Genomic DNA, 9,110 nt, shown 5'->3' with positions numbered 1-9,110 from the left:
AGTTTGGAAATTGAAGTAACTTTCTAAAATCTCGATGCTTCATGATTTAGCAGCATAACTAGAAATGGAAAAATGTTAGTAAAAACTCACTACGGGTTAATATTTAAAATGAATGCATTATTGAACTAATTTATTTACAAAATGCAATATTGTACATTTTATGCATTGTTAACCTAGGCTACATAAATGATCAAACTTCAAAAGAGTACCATTTTCAAAGTAGTTGACCAAATGAGGCAAAACAAGCGTCAGTGGAAATATTATAAAAAATTGATTTTAACGAAGAAACGAAAGTAAGAATCCAAAGAAAATGAAAAATTAACCAAAGCATAGGGCAATCAACTAAATAAAAATCCAAAAAGGTGTTTAGCCAAAATTTTTATAGGAATGGCCCCCATTATTTGAGTTGAGCAAGTCAATAATGGGGGGGGTTGTGTTTTCACCACAACAATGGCGACACACGGGAGATGAACAAGTTATCTCTCTTTGATGTGAATGAGATTTCCCTAAAATTAAAGTAAAAATAATTAAAGAAGAGAGAACTATGCTTTCAATGCTTGACTAAGTTTATTAATCTGAATAAAAGCCAGAATCATCTAAATGTAAGTTTTCTTAAAATTTCTCATAAATTAATATATTTCAAAACTCTATATCAGTCCTTAATTAGTTGTAGAGATAAAGCAGGTGTCACTTTACAGCTTAGCGTTTAAAATATACTCATTTGTCATGGGTAGAGCCACTACTGCCAGGAAACGATTATAGTCTCGACAGGATTACCATTTAATCATAAATGAGTCAGAATCCCATCTATTTAAGAATTATTGATCTAGAGATAAATCCATTTATATATGTTTATTTTCTTTGATTTTTTATTTTTTTTGTTCCTAAAAGCCATTGTCCTCATTTGGTAGCCAAATAGTTGACAATGCCATTCACTCGTTATAATTGCACTGAACAAGTTGGCTCGTGATGAGACCCTTTGTCTTATAATTGTTTGCAATCATAAGCCATTACCTTGGTTTGTTTAGCAGTGTTGGTAATGTCAGCCTATTTTTCCCCTATGATCATGGTAAGCAGGCTCATGATGAGACCTCTTATCTTTTAAGTTTAAATCTATTTCTGGATTATACTCTAGAAAAATAAGACACTTTGGGATAGGGAGAATCATTGACTCCTTAAGAGTTAAGAATGACAATTTCAGAGTTAAAGGTGCTTTGCTATAAAGTGTCTTTACTTGGTTAAAAATAACTTTTCTTGACTGATAATAGAACTTTGAAAGATCCTAATGAAATTTTGAAATCTAAAAATGATTACAATTTGATGAGAAACAATTTTTTCAGATCTTATTATACTTTTCCAACTTCTCTTGATTGGTAATCTCTTCCTTAAATATGTCTACCTTAATAATAAGGAAATCAAACCTTACTAAGAGATTTAAGAAAAAATTAATAGGTGACTATTAACTATCTTTCTCTATGTATGCTGACCATTGTTAGGTAACAAGTAGGCCTTCCATATAAACCATGGCAAAGTCACCAGAATCAAAACTGAAAACCAAAGGAAAATAATTCTTATGCTAAAGTGAGAAAATAAATCAGCAAACACAATTAAAAATGAAGAAATTCGAAAAGTGAAATCGAAATCCAAGTTTCAAAAGATAAACTCAAACAAGAATGTTTATAACAATGTCTCAACAATATGAAGAAAAAGAAAATAATCGCGTAATCATTCCTTCTTATGTCAAGATTTAGAAAAACATACCTTGCATCCATCTCTCTGTCCCTAGTCTTCAACAACTCTTTACATTGCTTGAACTTCTACCTTTAAAGCTAAAGCCACAATAGTGCAAACTTTTCCCTTCATATATAATTCAAGATACAAAGGAAAAATCCTCAATAATCCCGAGATCTGATATTTTCCTCCTCTCTCCTACAACTCTAAATTCCTATTACAGTAGTGCTTTCAGAAGTCTAAAATTGCATAGGAGAGCAGCCCCTTATTACATTCTGCAATCTTCTATTTATAACATTTGCGAAGGAATTCTTGGGAGGAAAGTTGGTTGAAGAGAAATCTTCCAAATCCAATTTTATTTGCTCTAAATTCCAATATTTAATTGTTGTAGCATTCTAATTGATTGAGATCTCTTTTTCCATATCTCTTCTACTATTTTCCTGCAAGAAGAAACAAAAATAAATTAAAATGCAACAATAAAATCAAAATGGCATTGCTATCATTTAAAACAAATCCAATCAAATACAATTAAATAAATAACTGAAAATAAAATGTAAGCTTTCTATTGATTCCTCAGATGGTTTTAATTGGCCAAGAATATCATTTACAAGCGAATATGCAATTAGAAGAGGCTTGGGAAAATGAAAATAAAACTCAGAGAATTGATTTTGTTTTCAAAATTCGGAGCTCGATCTTTTGCCTGATTTTCGACCCAATAAATGACCAAATCTGTTAGTGAAACCTCCTCATAAATATACTCCTTGATTTTATCTTTCCAATGAGCTGTCCTAGGCCTCATTTGGCAAAGTAAAACTCAATCTATGTGCCTCCAAAGTTGGTGAGTCAATTTGGGCACAATTTTGGAATTTCTGTTGCTGGGCTAAAAAAAATCAAAATTCTAGTTAAAAATTAAATCCAAAATTAGAATTCTAATTATCTAATACTTAATTCTAATTTATATAAATTAATTATATTACATATATTAATTAATTTAAAAATTATTATTTAAATTAATAAATATTATTTCTAATATTAAATTAATCCTACACTACCTCACATTAAATCAAATAAACATAGAACTTATGACGTGCCTTTGTTTTAATGCCCCATGCCTTATTGACCCATTGCATATCAGCAATCGGGGAAGGAGGCTATCGGGGGTTTTCAAACTTGTCATATGCAATAGCTCTGATTGCCGATCACCAGATCGGGTGAAAAAATAAAAATTATTTTTAATATTAAACTAAATTGACTTGCCACTACCATTTTATTTGTTCCTCTCACGTATGAGTGAGTTTAAAAAGCCAAACGAATGTATTATTAGCATTTGGTAAATATCCTTTGACTTATGCTTATCGACGATCAAGGGTATGTATGTATCAGAGTTTCAAAATGATATGTGTCGATTAAAACCTACGATCCGATCCAAAGCCCCGATGCGATTGAATTTCTTTTTTATTATGTTGTAGTATATATATTTTATATGTATTAAAAATTAAATTAACTATATCGAATATATTAATTAATTTAAAATTTAATATAAAATTTTTTATTTTTTTATTTTGGTTTTATTTTTATGAATTTTAGTTTCTGAACTACAACCACTTCAATGTTCTGAATTTTCGAGATTAGTAATAAGTTTGGAAATTGAAGTAACTTTCTAAAATCTCGATGCTTCATGATTTGGCTGCATAACTAGAAATGGAAAAATGTTAGTAAAAACTCACTACGGGTTAATATTTAAAATGAATGCATTATTGAACTAATTTATTTACAAAATGCAATATTGTACATTTTATGCATTTTTAACCTAGGCTACATAAATGATCAAACTTCAAAAGAGTACCATTTTCAAAGTAGTTGACCAAATGAGGCAAAACAAGCGTTAGTGGAAATATTATAAAAAATTGATTTTAACGAAGAAATCAAAGCAAGAATCCATAAAAAATGAAAAATTAACCAAAGCATAGGGCAATCAACTAAATAAAAATCCAAAAAGGTGTTTAGCCAAAATTTTTATAGGAATGGCCCCCATTATTTGAGTTGAGCAAGTCAATAATGGGGGGGGTGGGGGGTTGAGTTTTCACCACAACAATGGCGACACACGGGAGATGAACCAGTTATCTCTCTTTGATGTGAATGAGATTTCCCTAAAATTAAAGTAAAAACAATTAAAGAAGAGAGAATTATGCTTTAAATGCTTGACTAAGTTTACTAAGAATTATTGATATAGAGATAAATCCATTTATATATGTTTATTTTCTTTGATTTTTTTTTTTTTTGTTCCTAAAAGCCATTGTCCTCATTTGGTAGCCAAATAGTTGAAAATGCCATTCACTCGTTATAATTGGACTGAACAAGTTGGCTCGTGATGAGACCCTTTGTCTTATAATTGTTTGCAATGATAAGCCATTACCTTGGTTTGTTTAGTAGTGTTGGTAATGTCAGCCTATTTTTCCCCTATGATCATGGTAAGCAGGCTCATGATGAGACCTCTTATCTTTTAAGTTCAAATCTATTTCTGGATTATACTCTAGAAAAATAAGACTCTTTGGGATAGGGAGAATCATTGACTCCTTAAGAGTTAAGAATGACAATTTCAGAGTTAAAGGTGCTTTGCTATAAAGTGTCTTTACTTGGTTAAAAATAACTTTTCTTGACTCATAATAGAACTTTGAAAGATCCTAATGAAATTTTGAAATCTAAAAATGATTACAATTTGATGAAAAAGAATTTTTTCAGATCTTATGATACTTTGCCAACTTCTCTTGATTGGTAATCTCTTCCTTAAATATGTCTACCTTAATAATAAGAAAATCAAACCTTACTAAGAGATTTAAGAAAAAGTTAATAGGTGACTATTAACTATCTTTCTCTATGTATGTTGACCATTGTTAGGTAACAAGTAGGCCTTCCATATAAACCATGGCAAAGTCACCAAAATCAAAACTGAAAACCAAAGGAAAATAATTCTTATGCTAAAGTGAGAAAATAAATCAGCAAACACAATTAAAAATGAAGAAATTCGAAAAGTGAAATCGAAATCGAAGTTTCAAAAGATAAACTCAAACAAGAATGTTTATAACAATGTCTCAACAATATGAAGAAAAAGAAAATAATCACGTAATCATTCCTTCTTATGTCAAGATTTAGAAAAACATACCTTGCATCCATCTCTCTGTCCCTAGTCTTCAACAGCTCTTTACATTGCTTGAACTTCTACCTTTAAAGCTAAAGCCACAATAGTGCAAACTTTTCCCTTCATATATAATTCAAGATACAAAGGAAAAATCCTCAATAATCCCGAGATCTGATATTTTCTCTCCTCTCTCCTACAACTCTAAATTCCTATTACAGTAGTTCTTTCAGAAGTCTAAAATTACAGAGGAGAGCAGCCCCTTATTACATTCTGCAATCTTCTATTTATAACATTTGCGAAGGAATTCTTGGGAGGAGAGTTGGTTGAAGAGAAATCTTCCAAATCCAATTTTATTTGCTCTAAATTCCAATCTTTAATTGTTGTAGCATTCTAATTGATTGAGATCTCCTTTTCCATATCTCTTCTACTATTTTCCTACAAGAAGAAATAAAAATAAATTAAAATGCAACAATAAAATCAAAATGGCATTGCTATCATTTAAAACAAATCCAATCAAATACAATTAAATAAATAACTGAAAATAAAATGTAAGCTTTCTATTGATGCCTCGGATGGTTTTAATTGGCCAAGAATATCATTTACGAGCGAATCTGCAATTAGAAGAGGCTTGGGAAAATGAAAATAAAACTCAGAGAATTGATTTTGTTTTCAAAATTCGGAGCTCGATCTTTTGCCTGATTTTCGACCCAATAAATGACCAAATCTGTTAGTGAAAACTCCTCAGAAATATACTCCTTGATTTTATCTTTCCAATTAGCTGTCCTAGGCCTCATTTGGCAAAGTAAAACTCAATCTATGTGCCTCCAAAGTTGGTGAGTCAATTTTGGCACAATTTTGGAATTTCTGTTGCTGGGCTAAAAAAAATCAAAATTCTAGTTAAAAATTAAATCCAAAATTAGAATTCTAATTATCTAATAATTAATTCTAATTTATTTAAATTAATTATATTACATATATTAATTAATTTAAAAATTATTATTTAAATTAATAAATATTATTTCTAATATTAAATTAATCCTACACTACCTCACATTAAATCAAATAAACATAGAACTTATGAAATGCCTTTGTTTTAATGCCCCATGCCTTATTGAACCATTGCATATCAGCAATCGGGGAAGGAGGCTATCGGGGGTTTTCAAACTTGTCATATGCAATAGCTCTGATTGCCGATCACCCGATCGGGTAAAAAAATAAAAATTAATTTTAATATTAAACTAAATTGACTTGCCACTACCATTTTATTTGTTCCTCTCACGTATGAGTGAGTTTAAAAAGCCAAACGAATGTATTATTAGCATTTGGTAAATATCCTTTGACTTATGCTTATCGACGATCATGGGTATGTATGTATCGGAGTTTCAAAATGATATGTGCCGATTAAAACCTACGATCCGATCCAAAGCCCCGATGCGATTGAATTTCTTTTTTATTACGTTGTAGTATATATATTTTATATGTATTAAAAATTAAATTAACTATATCGAATATATTAATTAATTTAAAATTTAATATAATTTTTTTTATTTTTTTATTTTGGTTTTATTTTTATGAATTTTAGTTTCTGAACTACAACCACTTCAATGTTCTGAATTTTCGAGATTAGTAATAAGTTTGGAAATTGAAGTAACTTTCTAAAATCTCGATGCTTCATGATTTGGCTGCATAACTAGAAATGGAAAAATGTTAGTAAAAACTCACTACGGGTTAATATTTAAAATGAATGCATTATTGAACTAATTTATTTACAAAATGCAATATTGTACATTTTATGCATTTTTAACCTAGGCTACATAAATGATCAAACTTCAAAAGAGTACCATTTTCAAAGTAGTTGACCAAATGAGGCAAAACAAGCGTCAGTGGAAATATTATAAAAAATTGATTTTAACGAAGAAATCAAAGCAAGAATCCAAAGAAAATGAAAAATTAACCAAAGCATAGGGCAATCAACTAAATAAAAATCCAAAAAGGTGTTTAGCCAAAATTTTTATAGGAATGGCCCCCATTATTTGAGTTGAGCAAGTCAATAATGGGGGGGGGGTTGTGTTTTCACCACAACAATGGCGACACACGGGAGATGAACTAGTTATCTCTCTTTGATGTGAATGAGATTTCCCTAAAACTAAAGTAAAAATAATTAAAGAAGAGAGAATTATGCTTTAAATGCTTGACTAAGTTTATTAATCTGAATAAAAGCCAGAATCATCTAAATGTAAGTTTTCTTAAAATTTCTCATAAATTAATATATTTCAAAACTCTATATCAGTCCTTAATTAGTTGTAGAGATAAAGCAGGTGTCACTTTACAGCTTAGCTTTTAAAATATACTCATTTGTCATGGGTAGAGCCACTACTGCCAGGAAACAATTATAGTCTCGACAGGATTACCTTTTAATCATAAATGAGTCAGAATCCCATCTATTTAAGAATTATTGATCTAGAGATAAATCCATTTATATATGGTTATTTTCTTTGATTTTTTATTTTTTTTGTTCCTAAAAGCCATTGTCCTCATTTGGTAGCCAAATAGTTGACAATGCCATTCACTCGTTATAATTGGACTGAACAAGTTGGCTCGTGATGAGACCCTTTGTCTTATAATTGTTTGCAATCATAAGCCATTACCTTGGTTTGTTTAGCAGTGTTGGTAATGTCAGCCTATTTTTCCCCTATGATCATGGTAAGCAGGCTCATGATGAGACCTCTTATCTTTTAAGTTTAAATCTATTTCTGGATTATACTCTAGAAAAATAAGACTCTTTGGGATAGGGAGAATCATTGACTCCTTAAGAGTTAAGAATGACAATTTCAGAGTTAAAGGTGCTTTGCTATAAAGTGTCTTTACTTGGTTAAAAATAACTTTTCTTGACTCATAATAGAACTTTGAAAGATCCTAATGAAATTTTGAAATCTAAAAATGATTACAATTTGATGAAAAAGAATTTTTTCAGATCTTATGATACTTTGCCAACTTCTCTTGATTGGTAATCTCTTCCTTAAATATGTCTACCTTAATAATAATAAAATCAAACCTTACTAAGAGATTTAAGAAAAAGTTAGTAGGTGACTATTAACTATCTTTCTCTATGTATACTGACCATTGTTAGGTAACAAGTAGGCCTTCCATATAAACCATGGCAAAGTCACCAAAATCAAAACTGAAAACCAAAGGAAAATAATTCTTATGCTAAATTGAGAAAATAAATCAGCAAGCACAATTAAAAATGAAGAAATTCGAAAAGTGAAATCGAAATCCAAGTTTCAAAAGATAAACTCAAACAAGAATGTTTATAACAATGTCTCAACAATATGAAGAAAAAGAAAATAATCGCGTAATCATTCCTTCTTATGTCAATATTTAGAAAAACATACCTTGCAGGGTTGTAAGTGTTTTAGGCTTTTTGGATAGAAGTGACAATAAAATTCAACCTCAATGAAAAATTTATGTCTGATGTCAATCTTCTTGTTTCAAAGCATCATCTTAATCATTTTCTAATAAAAGGAATGCTTAAAGAAACAAACTAAAGGTTCAGAAACTTCCTGGTGTAGTTGTTTCCATGAAGATTATCGCTGCTTATTGAAATAAAGCCAGGAGAGGAGTATATGACTTCGAAAATACGATCCGAGAGAGGATTGAAAGTTTTTATGAAGAGCTGCAAAATAGATTCATATGTCAGAAAAAACAAAAATGAAACTAAAGTAATGAAATGGAAATTAATGAAAGTGGGTACATGAATCTTACCATTGGATAATTTCTTTTGATCTTACCTGAAAAGTATCAATTTCTCCAAACTAGCTGACTTCTTATTTTAATTAACATTAAAAACATGAAGAAGTCAAACTAACCAAAATCCTATGACCCAAAATCATTATTTATTTTATTTACACTAAAGTAAGGAGTAAAATGTAAAAATGAAATTCTTAGTGCTCAAGGGAATTGAAATTAGAAGAAATGCATCAGAAATGAGAATGAGAATTTGCAATAGCGAATGTTTCTCAAAATATTATAAGTTTCATATAAACTCCATGACTTTATAAATTGTCCAGAATCAAGGCCAAATCCAAGATAATAAAATTTAAATATGAAGATAGAGAGGTCTTGAATTCCATTTTTAATTATGAAATTATATATTTAAAACTAAAATGTATGAGAAATTGAAATTATTTTTGTATGCTGCAAATTTGTCATCAATTGATTTTTTCGCATAGTGGTTACC

The sequence above is a fragment of the Pinus tabuliformis genome, chromosome 2_2 (genome assembly GCF_031772625.1).
Source record: "Pinus tabuliformis cultivar Carrire ecotype Pingquan chromosome 2_2, CPIR1, whole genome shotgun sequence".
NCBI lineage: Eukaryota > Viridiplantae > Streptophyta > Pinopsida > Pinales > Pinaceae > Pinus > Pinus tabuliformis.
The sequence above is the reverse complement of the archived record's forward strand: the minus strand, read 5'-3'. Positions refer to the sequence as shown.